Source organism: Lissotriton vulgaris, chromosome 8, assembly GCF_964263255.1.
Source record: "Lissotriton vulgaris chromosome 8, aLisVul1.2, whole genome shotgun sequence".
NCBI lineage: Eukaryota > Metazoa > Chordata > Amphibia > Caudata > Salamandridae > Lissotriton > Lissotriton vulgaris.
The window spans coordinates 652,029,908-652,052,533 of record NC_141696.1 but is presented as its reverse complement, the minus strand read 5'-3'; positions in this window follow the sequence as shown (position 1 = coordinate 652,052,533).

Here is a 22,626-nt window from a genome sequence, read left to right as displayed (position 1 = left end):
AGCTAATAACAAGTCAATAATTTTAACATTAAACGTCATGTTTTCCCGAACAGGTGAGAGACTTCTTAGGAAGATGTTGGTGAAAGAAAAGGGAAACTTAGTGTCAAAAATTAAGTTGATTTGAGTCCAGACTTGTTGCCAAAAATGATATATAGAAGTACAAGAAAATAGCATGTGAAATAAATCAGTATTTGGAGAGGAACAAGTCCAGCAAGCGTCTGACACAGTTGAAAAACTTTTGCTTAAAACATATGTTGACAATAAAAGTCTATTATATACATAAAACAGTGTTTGCGTTGTTTTTGCTGCTCTGGAAGATTTACATATTTTGATCCAAAATTTTTTCCATAAAGGAAGTGGCCAAGAGGTCTGTAAATCAGTTTCCAATGCTTCCTCTATCTTAGACTTCTGCCTAATAATAGCAGTATCTTGTAGATAGTTATATATGGTGGAAGCTTTAGGTGTGTTTTTAACAAAGTGTGCAATTGTAAGTGGGAGTCGGGCTGTTAGAAATGGTCAGCGTGTTGCGGATTTGGGTAAAGGTAGTCATCACAGCTTCAGATTAATTCTTTCTGTTGCCAAGTTTTCCAATAATAGGGTTTGGTATGGATTAGCAAACTTTCATTATGCCAAATGGTTGAGATGAGGAAGGAATCTAAGGTGTGGTGTGTAAGAGCAGATGATGGATGGCGGAGTTTAGAAGTCAATTTAATTATGGGGGTAGAAAGGGTCTGCGGCTTGCGAGAAAAGGAAAGATATTTCTGGAAAAAAAGGGAGAAAAAGAGGCGTTCAATTGAGGTCCAGAGAGGGCAATCATCTGTAGGTTCAAGTAACTAGTAAGATGCCTGTCATACAAGAAATGCTTTTTGATACGCCTGAAAGTCTGGAAAGTTAACTCCACCATTTTAGAACAGATTAACCTCTTTAGGGACATTCTGGGTTTTTTCTTGTTCCATAGAAAGGAAGAGAGAATTGAACTAACCTTGTGAAATGATTTAAAATGAATTGACACTGGTATATTGGAAATAATGTATAAGACTATGGGCGTTAGCATCATTTTAATGGTATCTAACCATCCCCACCAAGATAGGTAGAGAGGAAGCCATTTAGTAGTTAAGTCGGAAAACGTTTGAGTGCATTTGTTAATGCATAGTGTTACTGTGTCTGAAATGTTAGGTGTAATATATAGCCCTAAGTACTTAACAATGATTCGTTTTCCATTGAAAACTAGAAGTGCTAAAATCAGGTTTAAACATATATTTTGTTAGGGGCAACATTCCACATTAATCATTACTTAGTTTATATCCAGAGATAAGAGAATATGCTTGGACTTCAACGAGAAAGGCAGGGATCGATTCACTAGGATTAGAAATAAAAAGCAAGATATCATCTGCATAAGCTGCAAGTTTGATATGGCAATTAGTCGTTTGGAAACAGTGTATATTTGAATTTAGGCATAATTTGGAGAGGAAAGGTTCCAGAGCTAGATTAAATAAAAATGGAGATAGCAGGCACCCTTGACAAACTCCTCTACCTAAATCAAAGAATGCGGAAACCAGACCGTCAGCGCAGACACCAGCTCAAGGGTTGGAATAAAGAAGAGAAATCAACAATATAAATTTTGGGCCAAAACCAAACCATTGAAGAGTGTAAAATAGATAGGCCCATTCAACTCTTTCAAACGCTTTCTCAGCTTCCAATGCAATTGCAGCAAGGCAGTCTTTTAGATGAGATGATTTAGAAAAGATGTTAAAAAGAAGTCGGTGTTGTCTGTAATAAAGCGTCCCTTGACAAATTCAGACTGTTCCTTTCCCAGTAGGTTTGGTAGGTAAGAACCTAACCTAATTGCTAATGCTTTTGAAAATATTTTATAGTCAAAAGGAAAGCAGTCTTAAAAAACTGCGCTTGCAATTTGGATGATAGGAGATAAATTTGAGCTTGGCTTAAGGCGGAGCATAAAGCATTTGGTGAAACATTCAGCTTATGCTACCATTTGGCATCAATTTTATTCAGATCATCTGACCACTGTCCATTCAAGGTAGAGTAAATACTTCCTATCCTGGGAAGGGTAGGGTTCATCAATTTATCTATCAATCCAAAGGTTGTAAACCCAGCAGAACCCTCAGGTTTATGCTTTAGATACCTCACAATGGCCTGATATTGGAAGATCTGGTTATCACCCAATTTATAGCAAGTTTGTAATTCTTGAAATGAGCGAATATGGCCAGAGCTAAATAAGTCCCCTAGTTTGCCGATCCCTGTTTCGTACCAATGTCGGATGTATATATTTTGAAATATCAAAGGAAGGTTGTCATTACAATTGATATGGGTATAGTAGTTTAATTTAGATATTCCGAACACCTTACGGACATTCTTAAAAACCTGAAAGGCACTAAGCATAGTCTTGAATCGGACTCGCTTAAAGTAACTGAGTTCGAGTTGACGCCAGAGGCATCCTTTTACCTCCTCTCCCAGAGTTAAGAGATATGTGGAAGGTAATCCTGAAGGGCTTAAGGCACCATCTTCATGTAACAGTTCACAGGAGTGTTGTAATGAAACAGCCCAGTAATATATTTTTAGGTTAGGGAGAGCCCAGCCTCCCCTCTCCCGGGGAAGGGAGAGGTGATTAAACGCTCTCCTTGGCTGTGTATATGCCCATATGAACCAAGAAAAACTTTACTCAAATATGGCTAATGAGTGATTATTAAAAATAAGCAGGATTGTCCGGAAGAAGTACAGGAGCATAGGAAAATGCGTCTGTTGTGTTAGTAGTCCTCAGGATCGGTTTGTCGAATGGTAAGCCCACCTCTAAATCTAGCCAATGTCTGATTAGCCGTGATGGCACAGAACGTTGACAGGATTAAGTGAGGGGATAATAGAAAAAACCAGGGAAGGAAAGGAAGGGAACAGCAGGGAGGGAGATCTGAAAGACAGGAACAAAACACAAGCATAAGACCAAAGTCCTGTACTGTAATGAGCACAATAGATATATATACATATAGCAAGAGACTATAACAACTTATACCTGTAAAAGAAAAATAAGGTCTTGTGGATGTGTAGAGGCTATGTATGGGTCAAGATGGTGTAACTAGGGACGCTGACTGCAAGCGCCGCCATTGGTATTGTTCAAACTCCTGAGGCGGAAGCCGGGAGTCTCTCTGCTCTTTTTTTAAAATACTTGATTGATTGTCACTTGTAAATAAATTGCTTTTAAACATACTTACTTCTGCTAGCAGTCTGGTTTCCAAAGCGGATCTAGCGCTGTTTGTTACCGAAGCCTGACTCTCCTCGCCAGCATTCCGCCCAGCCCGCAGGCCACGCCCCCTTTTCGGAGGCCACGCCCCCTGCCAAAGTCCACATAGGGACGCTGACTGCAAGCGCCGCCATTGGTATTGTTCAAACTCCTGAGGCGGAAGCCGGGAGTCTCTCTGCTCTTTTTTTTAAAATACTTGATTGATTGTCACTTGTAAATAAAATGCTTTTAAACATACTTACTTCTGCTAGCAGTCTGGTTTCCACAGCGGATCTAGCGCTGTTTGTTACCGAAGCCTGACTCTCCTCGCCAGCATTCCACCCAGCCCGCAGGCCACGCCCCCTTTTCGGAGGCCACGCCCCCCGCCAAAGTCCACATAGGGACGCTGACTGCAAGCGCCGCCATTGGTATTGTTCAAACTCCTGAGGCGGAAGCCGGGAGTCTCTCTGCTCTTTTTTTTTAAATACTTGATTGATTGTCACTTGTAAATAAAATGCTTTTAAACATACTTACTTCTGCTAGCAGTCTGGTTTCCACAGCGGATCTAGCGCTGTTTGTTACCGAAGCCTGACTCTCCTCGCCAGCATTCCGCCCAGCCCGCAGGCCACGCCCCCTTTTCAGAGGCCACGCCCCCCGGTCCCATCTCTTCGATCCTTAAATTATGTGCCACTTTCGGACGCGCAGCGGACGAGGGCAGCGGGCGCGACGATTGCGCGCCGAAGGTGCGCCTAAGGCAAGCCCGTCTGCGCCCGTCCGCGGCCGGGCGGGGCTAGGGGCACGTCTCCATGCCAAATTACCATCGTACTCCACTGAGGAGCTCACTACCCTCCAGGGCCACTGGACACTCTCAGAGTCAGTCCGCAGCCACATTGCCTCATTAGGGCTCGCCTCTTCATCTTTGCCAACACCGACATTGCCTCCGCCGGCATCATCGCTGCTGTGCTCTTCCTTGCCTGACCCCCCTCCTCCCACTTCTTCATTATCTATTTTTTTGCTCAACACCAGGTCAGCGGTCAAACACCACCATGAGCTGTTCATCCTGCTTGATTCTGAGAAGCCCGACCTACTGCTCCTGACCAAAACCTGGTTTTGTGAGTCTTCCCTACCTGCACTTTTGGCTGCCCTACCCCCTTCCTACGTTGCTCAGCGCCGACCGCCCTGCGGGTAGGATAGGGGGTGGCGTGGCTTTAATTGCTCGGTCCGAATTCAATTTTCAACTTCTTCCCTCCCCCCCATTCCCCCAACTGAATTCCTCGTAGTCCGCTCCCTTTCCTTTTCCCCTCCAATTACGTGCCTCTTGATGTATCGTCCACCCCAGCCTTCGTCTCTGTTTTTGCCAGCATTTCAAGACCTTTTGGCCACCCTGGCGGTCAACTACGCCTCTGTCTTGGTGCTAGGCGATTTTAACTACTGGCCCTCGGACCCTTTAGAATGCACCGCATCTAAACAATTCACTGAATCTCTCCTTTCCCTGAACTTTGTCCCTCACATATCCGTCCCTACACATTCTCACGCTCACATACTCGACCAGGTTTGGTCCCTCAACCTTTCTGTTTCCCCGGTGTCTGTATCTCCCTGTCCCTGGTCTGACCATGCCCTTAGCTCTTTTTCCATCCTTCTCAACCCTGTTTCTAAGGTCCCACATGCCAAAAACACCTGGGCGCGGAATTGGAACCGAGTTGATCTTCCTTCCCTGACCTCCCTGCTTCAGAACTCCTCTCCGACCCTCACTGGTCTTTCATCCAATTCCCAAGCCATTGCTATCAATACCTGGCTGGCTGGAGGTTGCGACTCGGTTGCTCCACTACGTCGTATTTCTACCCGACGACCCAAGGACTCCAACAGGTGGTTCAACGACGACCTAAAAGAACAAAAACTGACCGTACCGCAAGCAGAGAGGCAGTGGAGAAGAAATTATTGCCCCTTATCAAAAACTCATTATTTAACATTACTAACTGAGAATAAAAAAGCCATCCTAGCTGCCAAAACCACCTATTTCTCCACAAAAATTATGACAGCGGAAAATAAATTCAGGGAGATTTTTGGTATAGTTAATGACCTAGCCTATTCCGATAGAGCCTCCACCCAAATCCCTCCAACCCAGCCCTTGTGTGACCAATTAAACTCTTATTTTCCGGACAAGATTGCAACCATCAAGGCTAACATCCCCCCCCCTCTAATTTTGTTGATCCCTCCCCTCCCACTGTTCAGTGCCATCTTACCTCAATTCCCCCCTTTACTGAGGAAGTATTCTTGGAGATACTTCCTAAAGTCAAATCGGGTTCTCCGGCAGACATCTGTCCGGCACGAGTCCTACAACAGATCTACTCTACCTGGCCCCAGCCCCCCATTACTTTCCTTAACAGTTCCCTTACTCAGGGAGTGGTGATCCCCGCTCTTAAATCAGCCACAATAGTGCCCATTTTAAAGAAGTCCGGCGCTGACCCGTCCATCTCAGCTAACTACCGCCCCATTTCCCTGCTGCCCTATTTGGGCAAGGTGCTTGAGCGCCATGTCACCTCGGTACTCAGCGCCCACGTAGAAGCACATGGGGGCCTGGCATCTCGCCAGGCCGGCTTCCACCCCAGGCACTCTACCGAATCTGTCGTGGTGTCGGTCCTGGACAACCTCAGGGAGGGCATGGATTGCAACAAACATCAGGCTCTGGTGCTCCTCGACCTCTCCGCCGCCTTTGACACGGTGGACCATACCATCCTGCTTTCACGTGTCAAGGCGGCGGGAATTGAGGGCTCAGCCCTGGTCTGGCTATCCTCCTTCCTGAGGGACCGCACCCAGGCGGTTTGGCTGGGGGACTTTACGACTACCCCACTTCAAGTCACCTGCGGTGTCCCCCAGGGTTCCTCTCTCTCTCCCTTACTGTTCAATCTTTACATCTTTCCTTTAATCTTTGCACTTCAGCAGCTGGAGGTCACCGTTTATAATTATGTGGATGACCTCCAGCTCATCTTTAACCTCTCCTCTTCTCCCCTCTCTATCTCAAATTTCCAGTCCACTATGATTTTCATCAGGGACTGGATGAACCACAACCATCTCAAGCTGAACCCGGACAAAACCGAGTTGGTTCTCGCAGGTGGTTCTTCCAGTCCCTGGAACTCTCTCTTCTGGCCCTCTTCTTTTGGTCCTTCCCCCACTCCTTCCTCAACAGTTAAAACCCTGGGTGTCAAAATGAACAACCAACTCACTTTACACTCACAAATCAGCTCCGTGGTTTCTTCCTGTTTCCTCACTCTCCGAACCATCCGCACTGTCTCCCGTTTCTTTTCCCCCCAGGCACTTAAACTGATCATGTCCGCGCTGGTGATTTCGCGGCTGGATTATGCCAATGCCCTTTACAACGGCATCCCTGCATACAACCTGCGGAAGCTCCAGATTAAGCATGGGCGGAAAATCCGTTTCGCTCGCGGATTTTGCGGATTTTCGGTAAATTCGCAATCCGCGAGATTCGCGAATCTCCCGCAAAATCCGCAAATCCGCGAGCAGCGGATTTTATGGCTTGCTCGCACTGTTCGCGTGAGTTCGCGGCTTCCCAGTACAACTTCGCGCCCCGCGAATAGGCGCAAAATTGCAGAAATACGATCTGAGCAAAACTGAAACTACTTACCAGGTTCAAAAGTTCAGGCTCATCATTAGTAGCCATTTCCTGTAGTGCTTCCTGAGGGGCCCCTCCAGAGTTCAGTTGCCAGTTGCAACTATTATGTGACCCTGCTCTGAACCTCAGAATAGTTACACATATGCCACAAAGGTCCTGAATTACAGCTAAGGGAGACAAGCAGGAGCCAGGCTGGAAGTTCAAATCCATTAATCAGCCCCTAATTCATTATTTTCAGTTGGGGCAGGGCAGGTGTTGTAACTAATTTTGCAACAATGAAAGCACTTAGCAAGTGCAAAAGATCACTAATCAGGAAGCACTAAGGAAGCAGGTGCCAGCTAAAAAAAATTCTGTGACACATTAATCAGCCCCAAATTAATTCAGGTCACTTGAGGCAGGGAAGGTGTGCTTGCTTTGCCACAATAATGTACACTGACTGGACAACCAGAGGGTGCTGTGATGAAACAGAGGGTGGCATGGGTGGGCCAGAGGGTGGCATGAGTAGTCAGAGAGTGGCAATGGTGACAGAGAGTGTCCCAAACAGGCTGGACACGTAGAAACAACAAGTTCGTGAAACTTGCGACCCGACAGGTAAGTTCGCGTTTGCGAACTTGTACAAAACCCTCGCGAACTGGCAAAAACCCGCACGAACACAAAAAAAAAAATCCGCAAATTCGCGAGAAGTCGCGGATTTTGCGAATTGCGAGTTCGCAAATCCGCAAAATTCGCGAACGCGAGATTCGCAAAATTCGCCCATGCTTACTCCAGATGGTCCAGAACCAAGCGGCTCGGTTGGTGTATGGTCTCCCACGTTTCCACCACTCTACACCCCTCCTCAAGGAGCTCCACTGGCTTCCTGTCAAGGAACGCTCTCTTTTTAAAACTGGTTGTATGGTTTTTCAGGCCCGCCAGGGCACTGCCCCCGCCTTCATTTCCTCTCTGATCAACGAATATGTTCCGGTCAGAGAGCTTCGCTCTTCCTCAAAATCCCTCCTGCAAATCCCACGTTTTAAACGCAAAAAGTGGGGAGGAGCCAATTTCTCAACTTTGGCTCCCACCTTTTGGAACTCCCTCCCCGACCACCTACGATTTGCCACACACTATTCCTCCTTCCGCAAAGATCTAAAAATGTTTTTGTTCAAACAGGCCTTCTCCTTGTAACTTGTCCCTCCTTTCCCTGCGCCAGGCTCCCTCCGTCCTCAGTTGCTGGACCTACCACTATAGCGCCAAGAAACCGTAGGGTGAACGCTGCGCTTTACAAATGTTTTTTAAATTAAATTAAATTAAACTAAATAAAGGGACGAAATACAAAACAGATATGTAATACCTGGCAACAAGAAAGAGGGTTCATATGCCACACAACATACACATGATATCGTAACATACCCAATGAATAAATCCAATAAACATCACAGGGGAAGAGTGTAGCCACACCTCCAGTACCCCTGTTAATAGAAGATTCAGTACACAGTTACTGCCTAAAACAATTATAGGAGAAATAGCCTTTCCACACAGTTCAATGATATCCACAAAAACTCCACTGGGCTCAGAGAGTCCCCAATCACAGCTAATTATTCTTAGCTGGTATGTCAAATAGTAATCCAAAACAAAGCAATGGAACAAGTTAGCTAGAAGGGCTATCCAAAGTCTGATAGCACTAGATATCACACCACCACCGTTGGCCGAAATGCCAACCGAGACAAATCCCAAAAGTGTCCCCAACAGCAAACAAAGGTCTGGTAACACGAGCCCAGGTTACCACCAACTTCCTCATCAAAGTCGGATTTCCGAGTAACTCACAGCAAAGTGCTGCAAGTCTACAGTGCTTATCCAAGCAGCTCTCAGCAATGCGCTGCAAATCTTCAGTGGTGCAAGCACCCTTACCGTACACGTTCTAGGACAAAGGCCAAAAGCGAACACTATGACCGGAATTCCCGACGCTGATCCTCCGACCGCCATTCTCTTATATGGGATTCTCGCGAGAATGCGGCGCGTCGTGAAGGATCATGGGAATTGCAGTCTTAACCCCGGAGCATGCCGGGAATCGTGGTTCGCGTAGCCGTGATTACCACAGTACATCCCTCTCCCCTCAGCGGGGTCACGGGCCAGGCTTCGCTGGACATCTCCGATGAAAAGCAGATACCAACCTGGGGGCATGAATGCCCAGAGCAGGCTCCCAAGAGTTCTCTTCCGGCCCATACCCCTTCCATGACACCAAATACCACAACTTACTTCTCCGATATCTGGAGTCCAGAATCCGACGAACAACATACTCCAGCTCACCCTGCACCAGTACTGGGGAAGGACGATGGCTGCCCTTGGAAAAGGAAGGCTTCAATAAAGAGACATGAAACACCGGATGGATGCGGAGATGAGAAGGTAATTTTAACTTCACAGCCACCGGGTTAATGCGTTTCAATACCTTATATGGCCCAATGAATCTGGGGTTGAACACACTGTGCTTCCTGAAACGCATATTCCTAGTGGACAGCCACACCTCATCCCCTGCACAATACAAAGGACCTTGCCTCTGGTGTTGGTCAGCAGCAGCCTTATACCTGAGTTTCACCGCCTGTAACTGTTCCTGCGCCTTAAGTCATGTCTCCTTAATATGAGCCACCCTATGAGCCACCCCTGGAAGTATTGAATCAGTTGTCGGATGTACAAAAGGTAGAAAATGAGGGTGTCTGCCATACACACAATAGAACGGAGTGTTCTTGGTGGACCCATGCGTGGCGTTGTTATAAGCCACCTCTGCCAGCCACAAGTAGTCCACCCAGTTCTCCTTGTCATTATCCACATAGCATCGCAAATACTGCTTAAGTGTCTGATTTAAGCGTTCGGTCTGGCCATCTGTTTGCGGGTGGAAGCTGGTGGAAAGGGCAGAATCTATGTGCAACGAAGAACACCATTTCTTCCAAAACTGGGCTGTAAACTGTGCCCCTCTGTCGGACACAATAACGCTTGGCAGACCATGTAACCTCACTACATTGACCATCAGCAATGCTGCCAATTGACCCGCCGATGGTACTTGTTTACAGGCCACTAAATGCCCCATTTTGGACAGATAATCGACCACCACAATAATGGCAGTACAACCCCTGTTAACAGGAAGACCTATGATGAAGTCCACCGATATCCGATCCCAGGGTATAGACGGAGTAGGGAGAGGCTGCAACAACCCCTGTGGGCGACCATGGTCCGATTTCATTCTCGCACACTGATCACATGTGGCAACCCAGTTCCCAACATCAGGCCTCACCGAGGGTCACCAGAACTGTCTCAATACACGCTCCAGAGTCTTTGCCACACCAATATGTCCAGCACTAGGCGACTCATGGCACCATACGTAAACCTGTTTTCTCAAAGCCCTGGTAGGCACAAGTAACCTGTTACGAAACAATGGCAGGCCTCCATGCAACCTCCATTCCGGATGACCACCCAGCCAGGTTTTCCAGACAAAGGATTCCACCCCTTTCCTCACGTCTCTCAAGAAGGTATCGGGCTGCAACACACACACCACTCTGTCCGGAGCCACGATGCTAGCCTCAGGTTTCTCCACACAAGGAGTGTATGTTGACTGGCGAGTGAGAGCGTCCGCCTTTCTGTTTTCTGCTCCAGGGCGAAACATAATGATGACGTTGAATCCAGAGAAAAACATCATCCACCTGAGTTGTCTAGGTGACAGATGACGTGCAGCAGACATGAACTGTAGATTCCTGTGATCAGAATAAACAGTGACCACATGTCAAGCACCCATGAGGAAGTGTCGCCATTCCTGAAAAGAGTCGTGTATAGCCAGCAGCTCCTTTTCAGCAATGTGATAGTTCAGTTCAGCTGGATTCAACTTACGGGACATATACGCCACCGGGTGTAACTTCCCCGTGTCCGTATGTCGTTGAGATAGAATCGCCCCAATCGCCACCTCCGAAGCATCCCCCTCCACGACATAGGGCTTATCCGGGTCTGGATGGGACAACACCGGAGCCGTTACAAACGCTTCCTTGAGGGCCATGAAAGCGGATTGCGCTTCTTTAGACCACACAAAACGTTTCCCTTTCTTGAGCAGTTGAGTGATAGGCGCTACCAACCGAGAGAATTGATTAATGAAGCGCCTATAGAAATTGGCGAAGACTATGAAGCATTGCACATCACGAACATTGGTCGGCACAGGCCAATTCCTGACTAGAGCAACCTTCCTCCCAGCCATCTCTTGACCCTCCGGACTCAACATTACCCCCAAAAACTCCACAACATGAACATGGAAATCGCACTTACTTATCTTACAGTACAGACGGTTTTCCTGCAAGATAGCAAGTACGTTGGCTACATGTTGAAAGTGTAAATCTTCTGATTCTGAGTATACCAATATATCGTCGATATAAACAATCACATACCGGTCCAAAATGTCACGGAACACATCATTTAAAAAATGCTGAAAGGCCGCAGGGGCGTTGCAGAGACCGAATGGCATCACTCTATACTGAAAGAGTCCGTATCTGGTTTTGAATGCCGTCTTCCATTCATCCCCACTACGCATACGAACCAGATGGTATGCCCCCTTCAAATCCAGTTTTGTGAATACAGTGGCCTTTTTCACTTGTTCCAAGAGAACACTAATCAGGGGTAAGGGATACCTGTTTTTAATGGTAACAGCGTTCAATGCGGGAAAGTCAACACACGCGTGCAACTCACCGTTTGCTTTTGGAATGAAAAATAGGGGTGAGGCGGCGGGGGATTTGGATGGACATATAAAGCCTAAATCTAACAGTTTGTCCAGATATTCTAGCAGGTGTTGGTTTTCGGGTTCTGTTATGGCATACATCCGCCCACACGGAATAGTTGCCCCCGGGACCAGATCGATTTGACAGTCGTACTGTCTATGCGGAGGCAGCTCCTCAGCTTGTTTTTCATTGAACACCTGACCAAAAGACCGATATGCGGCAGGCAATTGAACGCATTTTTCTGCGGCTGTAGCTATACAAGACCCTCCTGATAAGGCTTGAGCAGGTTTCATAGCTCCCTGAAAACAATATTGTAGACAATAATCGGAACTCATCTGCACAGTTCTGGTGTCCCAATTTATGCAAGGGTTATGTTTTTCTAACCAAGGCAACCCAAAAATGACACCGTATTGGGGAGCCTGGATCACCCCAAAAGTAAGGAACTCAGAGTGAGTGTCTTCCAATATCACCTCTATTTTCTCGGTTTCAAAACCAATGGGACCCATGCTAAGCTTCCACCCATCCACAGCATAAACTTCTTCAGGCCTTTCTTTTCGTACCAGAGTGATTCCCATGCGTTGAGCCTCTTGCAAATCTATGAACATGCCCGTCGCCCCTGAGTCCACCATAGCTGATGTGCCTACTGCTTCACCTGCCAGCATTAAGACAATGGACACAAATCGATGATTTGTCACCTGTTTTGTTCTGCCACTCAATGAAGGGACATATTTAGGACTCCAAGAAACCCCTTCCTGTTTCCCTGAGTCGATTAGTTTTCCAACACCTTATCTGCATCCGCAGCCGCCACTCTACTACCCCGGAATCTGTTTGTTTTAGGTTTCACGGGGCATTCCCTCACAAAGTGCCCCTTTTTCCCACAATATAAACATAGACCCTGTTTACGCCTTGATTCTCTTTCAGCAGGCGTCAATGCCGATCTCACTGCCCCTATCCCCATAGGCTCATCTGAGGGAGCCGGATTCGCCTCCTTGGTGACATGCGTCTCAACCCCAGGTTTCCTCCGATTGTCCCCTTTCCGCTCACCCAAACGATGGTCTAAACTTAGGGCCAAATTAATCAAGCCTTCGCAAGTGGTAGGCTGTGGATCTATTTGCGCGATTACGTCTTTAAGTTAAGCATGAGCGGATTTTGCGGATTGGCAATCCGCGAATTTGCGGATTTGCAAACTCGCAATCCGCAAAATCCGCGAATTCCCGCGAATTTGCGGATTTTTTTTTTTTTTTGTGTTCGCCCGTGTTTCTGCCAGTTCGCGAGGGTTTTTACAATTTCGCAATTTGCGAACTTACCTGTCGGGTCGCAAGTTTTGCGAACTTGTTGTTTCTACGTGTCCAACCTGTTTGGGACACTCTTCTTCATCACTGCCACTCTCTGTCACCACTGCCACTCTCTGACTACTCATGCCACCCTCTGGCCCACCCATGCCACCCTCTGTTTCATCACCACACCCTCTGGTTGTCCAGTGTACATTATTTTTGGCAAAGCAAAGCACACCTTCCCTGCCTCAAGTGACCTGAATTAATTTGGGGCTGATTAATGTGTCACAGAATATTTTTTTAGCTGGCACCTGCTTCCTTAGTGCGCCCTGATTAGTGATCTTTTGCACTTGCTAAGTGCTTTCATTGTTGCAAATTTAGTTACAACACCTGCCCTGCCCCAACTGACAATAATGAATTAGGGGCTGATTAATGGATTTTAACTTCCAGCCTGGCTCCTGCTTGTCTCCCTTAGCTGTAATTCAGGACCTTTGTGGCATATGTGTAACTATTCTGAGGTTCAGAGCAGGGTCACATAATAGTTGCAACTGGCAACTGAACTCTGGAGGGGCCCCTCAGGAAGCACTACAGGAAATGGCTACTAATGATGAGCCTGAACTTTTGAACCTGGTAAGTAGTTACTTTCAGTTTTGCTAAAATCGTATTTCTGCAATTTCGCACTTATTCGCGGGGCGCGAACTCACGCGAACAGTGCGAGCAGTGCGAGCAAAATCCGCTGCTCGCGGATTTGCGGATTTTTCAGGAAATTCGCAAATCTCGCGGATTGCGGATTTCCCGAAAATCCGCAAAATCCGCGAGCGGAACGGATTTTCCGCCCATGCCTACTTTAAGTTCATCGCTTAAGCCTTGATGAAATATGGACGCCTGTTTGTTTTCGGGCCAGGTGGTCTCTGTGACTAAACGCCTGAATGCAGTTAAGTAGGTAACCAGATCCTTTTTTCCTTGCCTTAATTCAAGAAATTCCCTGTCCGCTGTGTATGAATCAGCCCTTCTGTCAAATACCCTTAAGAATTCCGTTTTAAAAGCTTCCCAATCATGTAACAAGGGATCGTTGCGATTGACTAATGGGACCGCCCACTGTGCTGCTGTGCCCGCTAGGTAAGAGATCAGAAAGGCTACCTTAGTTTGGTTTGTGGGGAAGGACCTAGGTTTGCACGAATAATGCAGTGCTATCTGGGTGAGGAACACCTGTACTTTATCTGAAGCCCCAGAAAAACGCTCAGGTGAAGCTAATGGCACGGACACTGGCATTTCTACCACCACAGGCTGAGGCTGCGAAGAGCCCCCGGCATCAAAAGGATTGCGTTGCACAACATCCACACGTGCCCTTAAGTCCGCTGTCTCTAGCCTAGACGCAGCTACTTCTAACTGCAACGCACCCAGGGCCTCTATCACATCCTCTGAGGTGGCCATACCGGTACAACCCGACCAGGAGGACTAGAATACGTGGGTCGGGAATTCTGTTGTGTTAGTAGTCCTCAGGATCGGTTTGTCGAATGGTAAGCCCACCTCTAAATCTAGCCAATGTCTGATTAGCCGTGATGGCACAGAACGTTGACAGGATTAGGTGAGGGGATAATAGAAAAAACCATGGAAGGAAAGGAAGGGAACAGCAGGGAGGGAGATCTGAAAGACAGGAACAATACACAAGCATAAGACCAAAGTCCTGTACTGTAATGAGCACAATAGATATATATACATATAGCAAGAGACTTTAACAACCTATACCTGTAAAAGAAAAATAAGGTCTTGTGGATGTGTAGAGGCTACGTATGGGTCAAGATGGCGTAACTAAATAAAGGGACGAGATACAAAACAGATATGTAATACCTGGCAACAAGAAAGAGGGTTCATATGCCACACAATACACACATGATATCGTAACATACCCAATGAATAAATCCAATAAACATCACAGGGGAAGAGTGTAGCCACACCTCCAGTACCCCTGTTAATAGAAGATTCAGTACACAGTTACTGCCTAAAACAATTATAGGAGAAATAGCCTTTCCACACAGTTCAATGATATCCACAAAAACTCCACTGGGCTCAGAGAGTCCCCAATCACAGCTAATGCTTCTTAGCTCGTATGTCAAATAGTAATCCAAAACAAAGCAATGGAACCAGTTAGCTAGAAGGGCTATCCAAAGTCTGATAGCACTAGATATCACACCACCACTGTTGGCCGAAATGCCAACTGAGACAAATCCCAAAAGTGTCCCCAACAGCAAACAAAGGTCTGGTAACAAGAGCCCACGTTACCACCAACTTCCTCATCAAAGTCGGATTTCCGAGTAACTCACAGCAAAGCGCTGCAAGTCTACAGTGCTTATCCAAGCAACTCGCAGCAATGCGCTGCAAATCTTCAGTGGTGCAAGCACCCTTACCGTACACGATCTAGGACAAAGGCCAAAAGCGAACACCAGGACCGGAATTCCCGACGCTGATCCTCCGACCGCCATTCTCTTATATGGGATTCTCGCGAGAATGCGGCGCATCGTGAAGGATCATGGGAATTGTAGTCTTAACTCCGGAGCATGCCGGGAAACGTAGTTTGCGTACCCGCGATTACGACAGCATCATCTTTAAAACATTGCATCTTCCTACTATGGTTAGGTGCAGATTATCGATTTTCCTAAGTAACTTCTCCATTGTGATGGCGAGAGGGGTCAAATTTTCTGTAACTAAGATGTCCAAGTCAGAAACTATATTGACACCTAAATATTTAGCCTTTTCGACTATCATATTATCTACCCAACTTATCTTTCGATTTACAACTATCTGTGTTTTTGATTTGTGCAAGGCATAACCAGAGATTAAACCAAATTCTTGTGCTTCTGACTCTAGGGCCCTGATGGCAGTCTCAGGATCAGGGGTAATGATGGCCAAATTGACAGCATAGGCCATGATTTTGTATCCATACCATAACCTACTGACTGGAAAAATAAAAGTATTTAACTCAATTCTTTTCATCAAAGGGTCGATATAAAGAGCGAATAACAGGGGGGGCAGGGTGACCCCTGTCTCGTCCCTCTTGTGATCTCAATCTGCTCCGTCAGTTGGCCATTGATAAGAATTTTAGCAGTGGGGTCTTGATAAAGTGCCTAAATTGCCTGCAGTATTTTCGGCCAAAGCCGATCCGCCACATAACAGCCCATAGAAATTGTCAAGAGACCAGATCAAACGCCTTTTCCGCGTCCAAGAGAATCAGCAAGATCGGGTCTCCTGACACCTCTGCAGCGTCGAATAAGGTGATTGAGCGGCGGATGTGCTCTGTGGTGCCTTTTTTGGGTATAAAACTATGTTGCAAGTTAGATACTATGGATTTGATGTTAGTGGAGAGTCTGGTAGCAATCATTTTGGAGAAAAGTTTGGAGTCTGTGTTAATTAAAGTAATGGGTCGGTACAATGACATTTCCAACGGTGATTTATCCTTTTTAGGAAAAATAACTATTTGGGCGGATGACCAGGACTCCTGAGGTTTTGCGACTTAAAAAATGGATTTCACCACCTCCGTAAATATTTCTTTGATTTGTAGTGGAAAAACCTTATAAAATTCTACGGTAATGTTATCAGTTCCGGCAGCTTTACCATCCGGGAGACAGATGAGTGCAGTTAAAATCTCGCTCCACGTCGGGGACATTTCTAATGCTTCACTGTCATTCTGGCTAAGTTTATGAATAGGGGTGCTATCTGAGTATTCCCTTATTTTGATCTGGACATCAATATTAGTCCCTTCTATGTCCTCCGTGTAAAGTTCCTCATAGTATTTCCTAAAAGCATCCTCTATTTTTCTAGGGTCTGAAGTTCCTACATTATCTATGTTTATTGTGTTGATGGTGTTAATCGTTATCTGCTGTCTGGTTGCAATGGCAAGTTGATGACCAATACGTTCCCTGAGCTCGTAACATTTTTCTTTGGAGGCTGCACATGTCAAAGCTATTTTTTTCTGATAATACGGCACCCATCTCTGATTTAGTCACAGTGACCGCCAATTGTGCCTCATCAATTCCTGATCCGGCCTGGACCGCATGAATTAGTTTTTTCTCCGCTTCGATCATCCACCCCTGTGCCACACTAATTTGCACCTTCTCTTCTTTATTCTTTCCGATGGAGAATCGGAGTGTCTCACCCCTCATGCCGGCCTTAAGAGTATCCCAGAAGACAGTAGTAGAGGCCGACCCATTATTTATGTCCAAAAATTCTTGCATCCATCTAGCCATGTGTTCTCGATAATTATTATTATATAGTAGTGCTTTTTCAAAAGTCCAATGCAAGATTGGTTTCTGTCTCCCCCAGCCGTCTAAAGTTAAAATGAGGGGATTATGGTCAGACAGGAGTCGGGGGCAATTTTGATAAAGCAGTCATGGATTAAGGCAGGAGACACAAAAAAATAGTCTAGTTTGGCAAATGACGAATGGGGAGCGGAGAAAAAGGTAAAGGCAAGCTGGTCCGGTTTCAGAGAGGTCCAGACATCTTTTAAACCGTGAGTACTAGCTAAATCAAGTAGTGCTCGAAACACCTTTGGTTTTCAACCCTAATAGGCCCATGCCCTTGTTGTTTCCCATGTACTAGGCAGATTTAAATTCAGGTCGCCACACAGAACTAGTGGGTGAGGCCAATGAGCGAACTCTTCACTTACTTGATGTATAACCCCTGGATCATCCATGTTACTGGCATAAAAAGAACAGATTGTAAAAACAGATTTTGAAAATAAGGTACACTGCGCTATGACCCATCTCCCTAACACATTGACTTTAACTTGGTTAACAACTAGAGACAGAGTTTTCTGGACCAATATCTTAACACCCTTCATCTTTGCTCCTTGTGACATTACCCTGATAACTTTAAACTCAAGAGAGTTCACCAAAGGTCTCTGGGCCCCTTCAATGTGCGTCTCTTGGAGACATATTATATCTGCCCCCATTAACCGTAGTCCCTGTGCAGTTCTCTGTCTCTTGGATGGATCATTCAGGCCACAGATATTTAGCGTAAAAATCTTAAGTTTATTTAGATATCCCATTGTTTAAATTTAATTCGGGTATCTGCCATATAATTCCACCACCCCCACAAACCCCATCCTATCTCAGATCTCCCTCCCTCCCCAATCATGTTCCCCAGCCCCCCACCACCCAAGGACTCGCTCATAAGATTCTCCTGAACTACAGTACAAATAATTATAAAAATTTGAACACAAACAAACTTAGCCTACTACTGTTTAAACATGTGTTAACCGGGGACCCGGTCAACCACCCCCCACACCCCCCTAAAAATAGACAATCAGGATAAACCTGAATGATGGTGAGCACATGTGAGGTCCCAGCCTCCACTCCAATTGTAACCTCGCCATTTAACAAGCTGACTCGAGCGGCCCTAGAAATCTCGTTCAGATCATAGGAGAAAAAAAAAAGAAAATAAAAAACCCCAATTGAGGGACTATATTAAGAAAAGTGAGCAAGACATGGAGAAGAGAAAAAAAAAGGAAAAGAGACCAAAACATTGTTAATCACATTATAGCTAAAGTCCCAAGTTTGAAGTAAAGTTACTTATTATTCATTCTAATACAGAGTCCAGAAACTTTGGAACTGGAATTTGCTTTTCAAGTTTTCTTCCTGCTAGATAGTTCTTTCATATATTCTCTCGCTTTGATCTCCGGCAGAAATACTCGGGTTGACCCATCAAAGATCATTTTCAGTCTCACCGGGTTCCTCAGATATGCTTGAGCCTCCAACTGTTGTAATGGTGTTATCAGTTTGCGGAGCCGCCACCCCTGCTCTACCGTTGCATGGCCAAAGTCTGGTTTGGAGAAAAACATTATCCCGTCTACTTCTTTGGGGGAATTAGGCCTAGCCTGATCATACACCAGCTGTATTAGCAGAAAATTTCTAAAGGAAACTAAGAAAGCTCTTGGCTTGTCATTGCTAGAGTTATGGCCATCTCGTCGTGCTCTCAGATTAAAAGGGAACCAATGAGCCCTTTGGATTTCTTGATCCCAATTCCAGCTGGACTGCGAGGGGAAAGCAGCCCGAAGAAGTTTCACCATGAATGCTCTGGGATCTGTCCCTTCGCCCCCCTCCGGTATTCCTAGTAGTCTGAGGTTATTCCTCCGCATTCGATTTTCTTGTTCCTCTAGCTTAATCATCATGTCCGTAAGGCAAGCCTCATGGGTTGCAGATTACTCTTTTAATTTCGCCACTTCAGTCTCCAAAATCTTTGCTCTTCCTTCTACCATGGCAACCCTGTCTCCGAAGTCCGTACATACTTTGTTTAATTTTCGGATACCACCCGGAGTTTTTTAGAGGCCCCTCTTGTGGCTAGGCTCTCTGTTTTAGCCTCCTCTCGAAATTGTTTGATGGATTCCAAAATTGAAAGTAGGGATGGTTCGTTTATACTTTTAATGTTCATCTGTGAGCTTGCCCCTTGCTGGAGGTTAGTGGTGCCGGAGGACAGGGACCCTTGCAAATCTAATTGGTCCCATTTTGGTTGGCTACGCTTCCTGCTTCGAGCTTTTTTCCTTTTTACTCTATTCCTTGCCGAGTCATTCAGGCCCCCTTTGGACTTGCTGCTTTCAAGTGAACTTATCGCCTCATCGTCCGACCCTGACACAGAGCCGTCTGAGACGGAAAAGAAGTTCTCATACCCTAGGGCTGGAGTTTGAGGGTCGAAAGAACACTGATTCGTGCTTTTGGAGTTGTCTCCGTCTTTCGTGCCTCCCTGACCTTTGATTTGACTAATGGCGTTTTTATTGCTCCATTGTCAATTACAGTTGATATATCAGCAATGATAGATAAGACATCATCCTCCGGGGCAGCATTGCTAGATATAATGGTCTGATCACCATAATTTGGGAATAGTGGTATTGTCTCCTTTAATTGAACAGACTGTTGCATTGGTAGTGGCGGTTGCCCAGCATCTGAAGCTAAAGCACAGTCCCCATCTAACAGGCTGCTTGGCTCACTTGAGGTAGAAACACAGTCAGGAGCAGGGGTAAGAATGGGGGGGGTTTTAACAGCGGGAAAATGTCTGGCTATCGATGGATAATTCCCAATAGGAACAGTATTAGCAGTATTAGCAGCAGAAGTGTCTTTCAGATTGCTCACCCCTGCAGTCTTTCTAGCCTTTTTACCCCATCTTCCCTTTTACCTTTTTTAGGAGGCTCCGCCTTCTCAGTAGTTTTTTTCCTAGCTTTCCTTATCTCCATTCTCTCTCCTTTACTCATGGCATGGGTTCTCTTTGCCCTTAAGCATTTTCTGTCCACGTGTAGTCATTTTGTGGCTCAGTTTGGCAGTTGGAAAGCCACCCTTCATGTTCACGTTCTCTTGCTTTGTTGATGGTACCCCCCAGCCGAGGCCACTGGAATTTACAGCGTTGTCGGCAATCGACAGCTTGGGACAACCGGAGAGAGCATACAGCGTCTTTATGAGAGTAGCGAAGGAGCAGTCTGTTGTTGAAAACACGCCGTTGTGGACCAACAAACGCCAAACCACTGTGATCCGAGTGAGTGAACCAACACTTCTGTGCAGGCTCCGAGCATGAACAGATACTCACGGGGGCAGCAACTTAAGTCTTTCAGGCAGCTCCTGTCCACTCATCCGTCCCAGAGTTTAAGAGCCGAGATAAAACACCGAAAACGCCGGATCAGCGTGCAAGACGATCCGCTCAGGTCAAAATCATATCGTAGGTGGCGTGGAGGCTGTATATAACACCCTCCAGAGTTGCTAAATGGACGTCAGGTCCTGGGGCAAACTTCCCGCGATGTACAGCATACATCGCGGATCCAGTACACATGTTTGCCACCTGCCCCAATCTTCAGCCACTAATACAAGAGGTACAAACATTTCTGAGTAAATTATTATCCTCTAATATTCAACTTACTCCTTGTACTATCTTGTTAGGGCTATATGATCGGTTAGACCCAAAGGCTGGAGGTGCATACATTTTTGCAGCAATGGCTATCTTCCGGATATGTATCGCTTCTTATTGGAAAGATCTGAATCCTCCATCGATTGGTCAATGGCAAGCAAGGCTACTCGCTACATTCCGGCTGGAGTGGGCAATTTATGCCAAGAAAGGCTGAAGGGTAAAACAAAGGGGCCAGGTAGTCTGGGACCCATGGCTAACTGACTGGAGGCTATGAACATCTAAGCCTAAAGGGAGAAGGGGGCTCTGTGGCTATTCTCTACCCCTCCGCTTCCCTTATGTATTTTTTCTTCTTCCTCCCCAAACCTTCCCCAGCGAACTAGTCCGCTCAGCACCGCTCTTACTTTATTAGATCGGACTCGCTCTCAGGTTTCCTTTTCTTGTTCTGATATAATATTGGTTGATGATGCAAGAATGTGACATTTGAATATGCATCTTGAAAATGTAATTGGTGTACAGCCTGTTACCATATGTAAATATACGATCTTTCTTTGATTTTGTAATCTTGGACCCAGGGGGGGAGGGGGGGGGGGGGGTTGGCTAGCAAGTATGACATTTTGACCTTGTAAACTGCTGAATCAAAATAAGAAAGAAAAAGAAAAAAAAAGAAAAATGAAAATATTTTATAGTCAATGTTAACCAGGGAAATAGGCCTATAATTCTTACAAATCTTAGAGCCTTTTCTATCCTTAGGGAGAAGGTATATATGTACTTCTGAAAAGGATCCAGTGGATTTATTTAAGGAGCTAAAGAAATGTGTTAAAGAGTGCAATTTAGGTATAAGGAATTTGGAAAAATTGAGATAAAATTCAACGGTAATACTATCCGGACCTGGTGCTTTATCTTTTTTAAGATGTTGAAGTGAGGATAGTAGGTCCTGTTGTGTAATATCCGATTCTAGAGGGGACAGGTCTAGAGAGGAGAGGTGAGGTTTTGGTATATTAGAAAAAAAATATGATAAGGCATGTTGAGTAGGTTGTGTTTCAGATGAATATAAAGATTTGTAGAAAAGAGAGAATTCACTTAAAATGTCAGCATCTTTAAATTTCAAATCTGAATTGGGGTCATAAACCGATTCTATGTTGTTACTATTACTATGGTTCTGGGGCCTGCTTTTCAATCCTCTCTCTATCTTTTCAATCCTTTGTTTGTGGTAACATTTTTAAAATCTTTTTTATTTATTATCTCTCAGACTATTTTCCTGATTCTATATTTTTTGTTTTTGTCTACTTTTTGTGTGTTCTTTACTACTTTTTCACTCTTTTTCTATTACCTGTTTTTTCATTCCTTTCACTTACTTTTTTAATTTTTACCTTTTTTTTCCTGCCCTCCGCCTACTCCAGAACCATGTCAAAGGGTCACAGGGCTCAGCGTGCCTATAGCCACGACCACCTTCTGCAAGGGGTGCAGGCAGGGCCTTATTTGAGGAGGTGGAGTTGGCCGCACTGGTTTTCTTTGTGCAGGGCCACCTCCCCTTAACCCTTGCAGCAGGCGGCAGGCCTTTGTCCAGCTATGGGCTTAGGGAGTGTCGGCAGCGGTAAGGAAAGGTGCGCCGGGCAGTGTTTCACTGCTCTGGTAGCCGGCGCACACAGAACCAGCTGACGCACCCATGGTCCGATATCCTGGACCGGGAGCAGGACCTGCTGGACCTGCTAGGAGTGGAGGTCCCGGGTCTTGGTGAGTAACTATTGGATTATTACTACTTTGTGTCTGTTCTTCTGCTCTGTGTTATATATTGAGAATACCTTTTTTTCCAACCAGCTAGAATGCTGCTGCTTACATTACAGGTAAATTACGTTTAAAAGTCTTCTGTGATTGTTATGA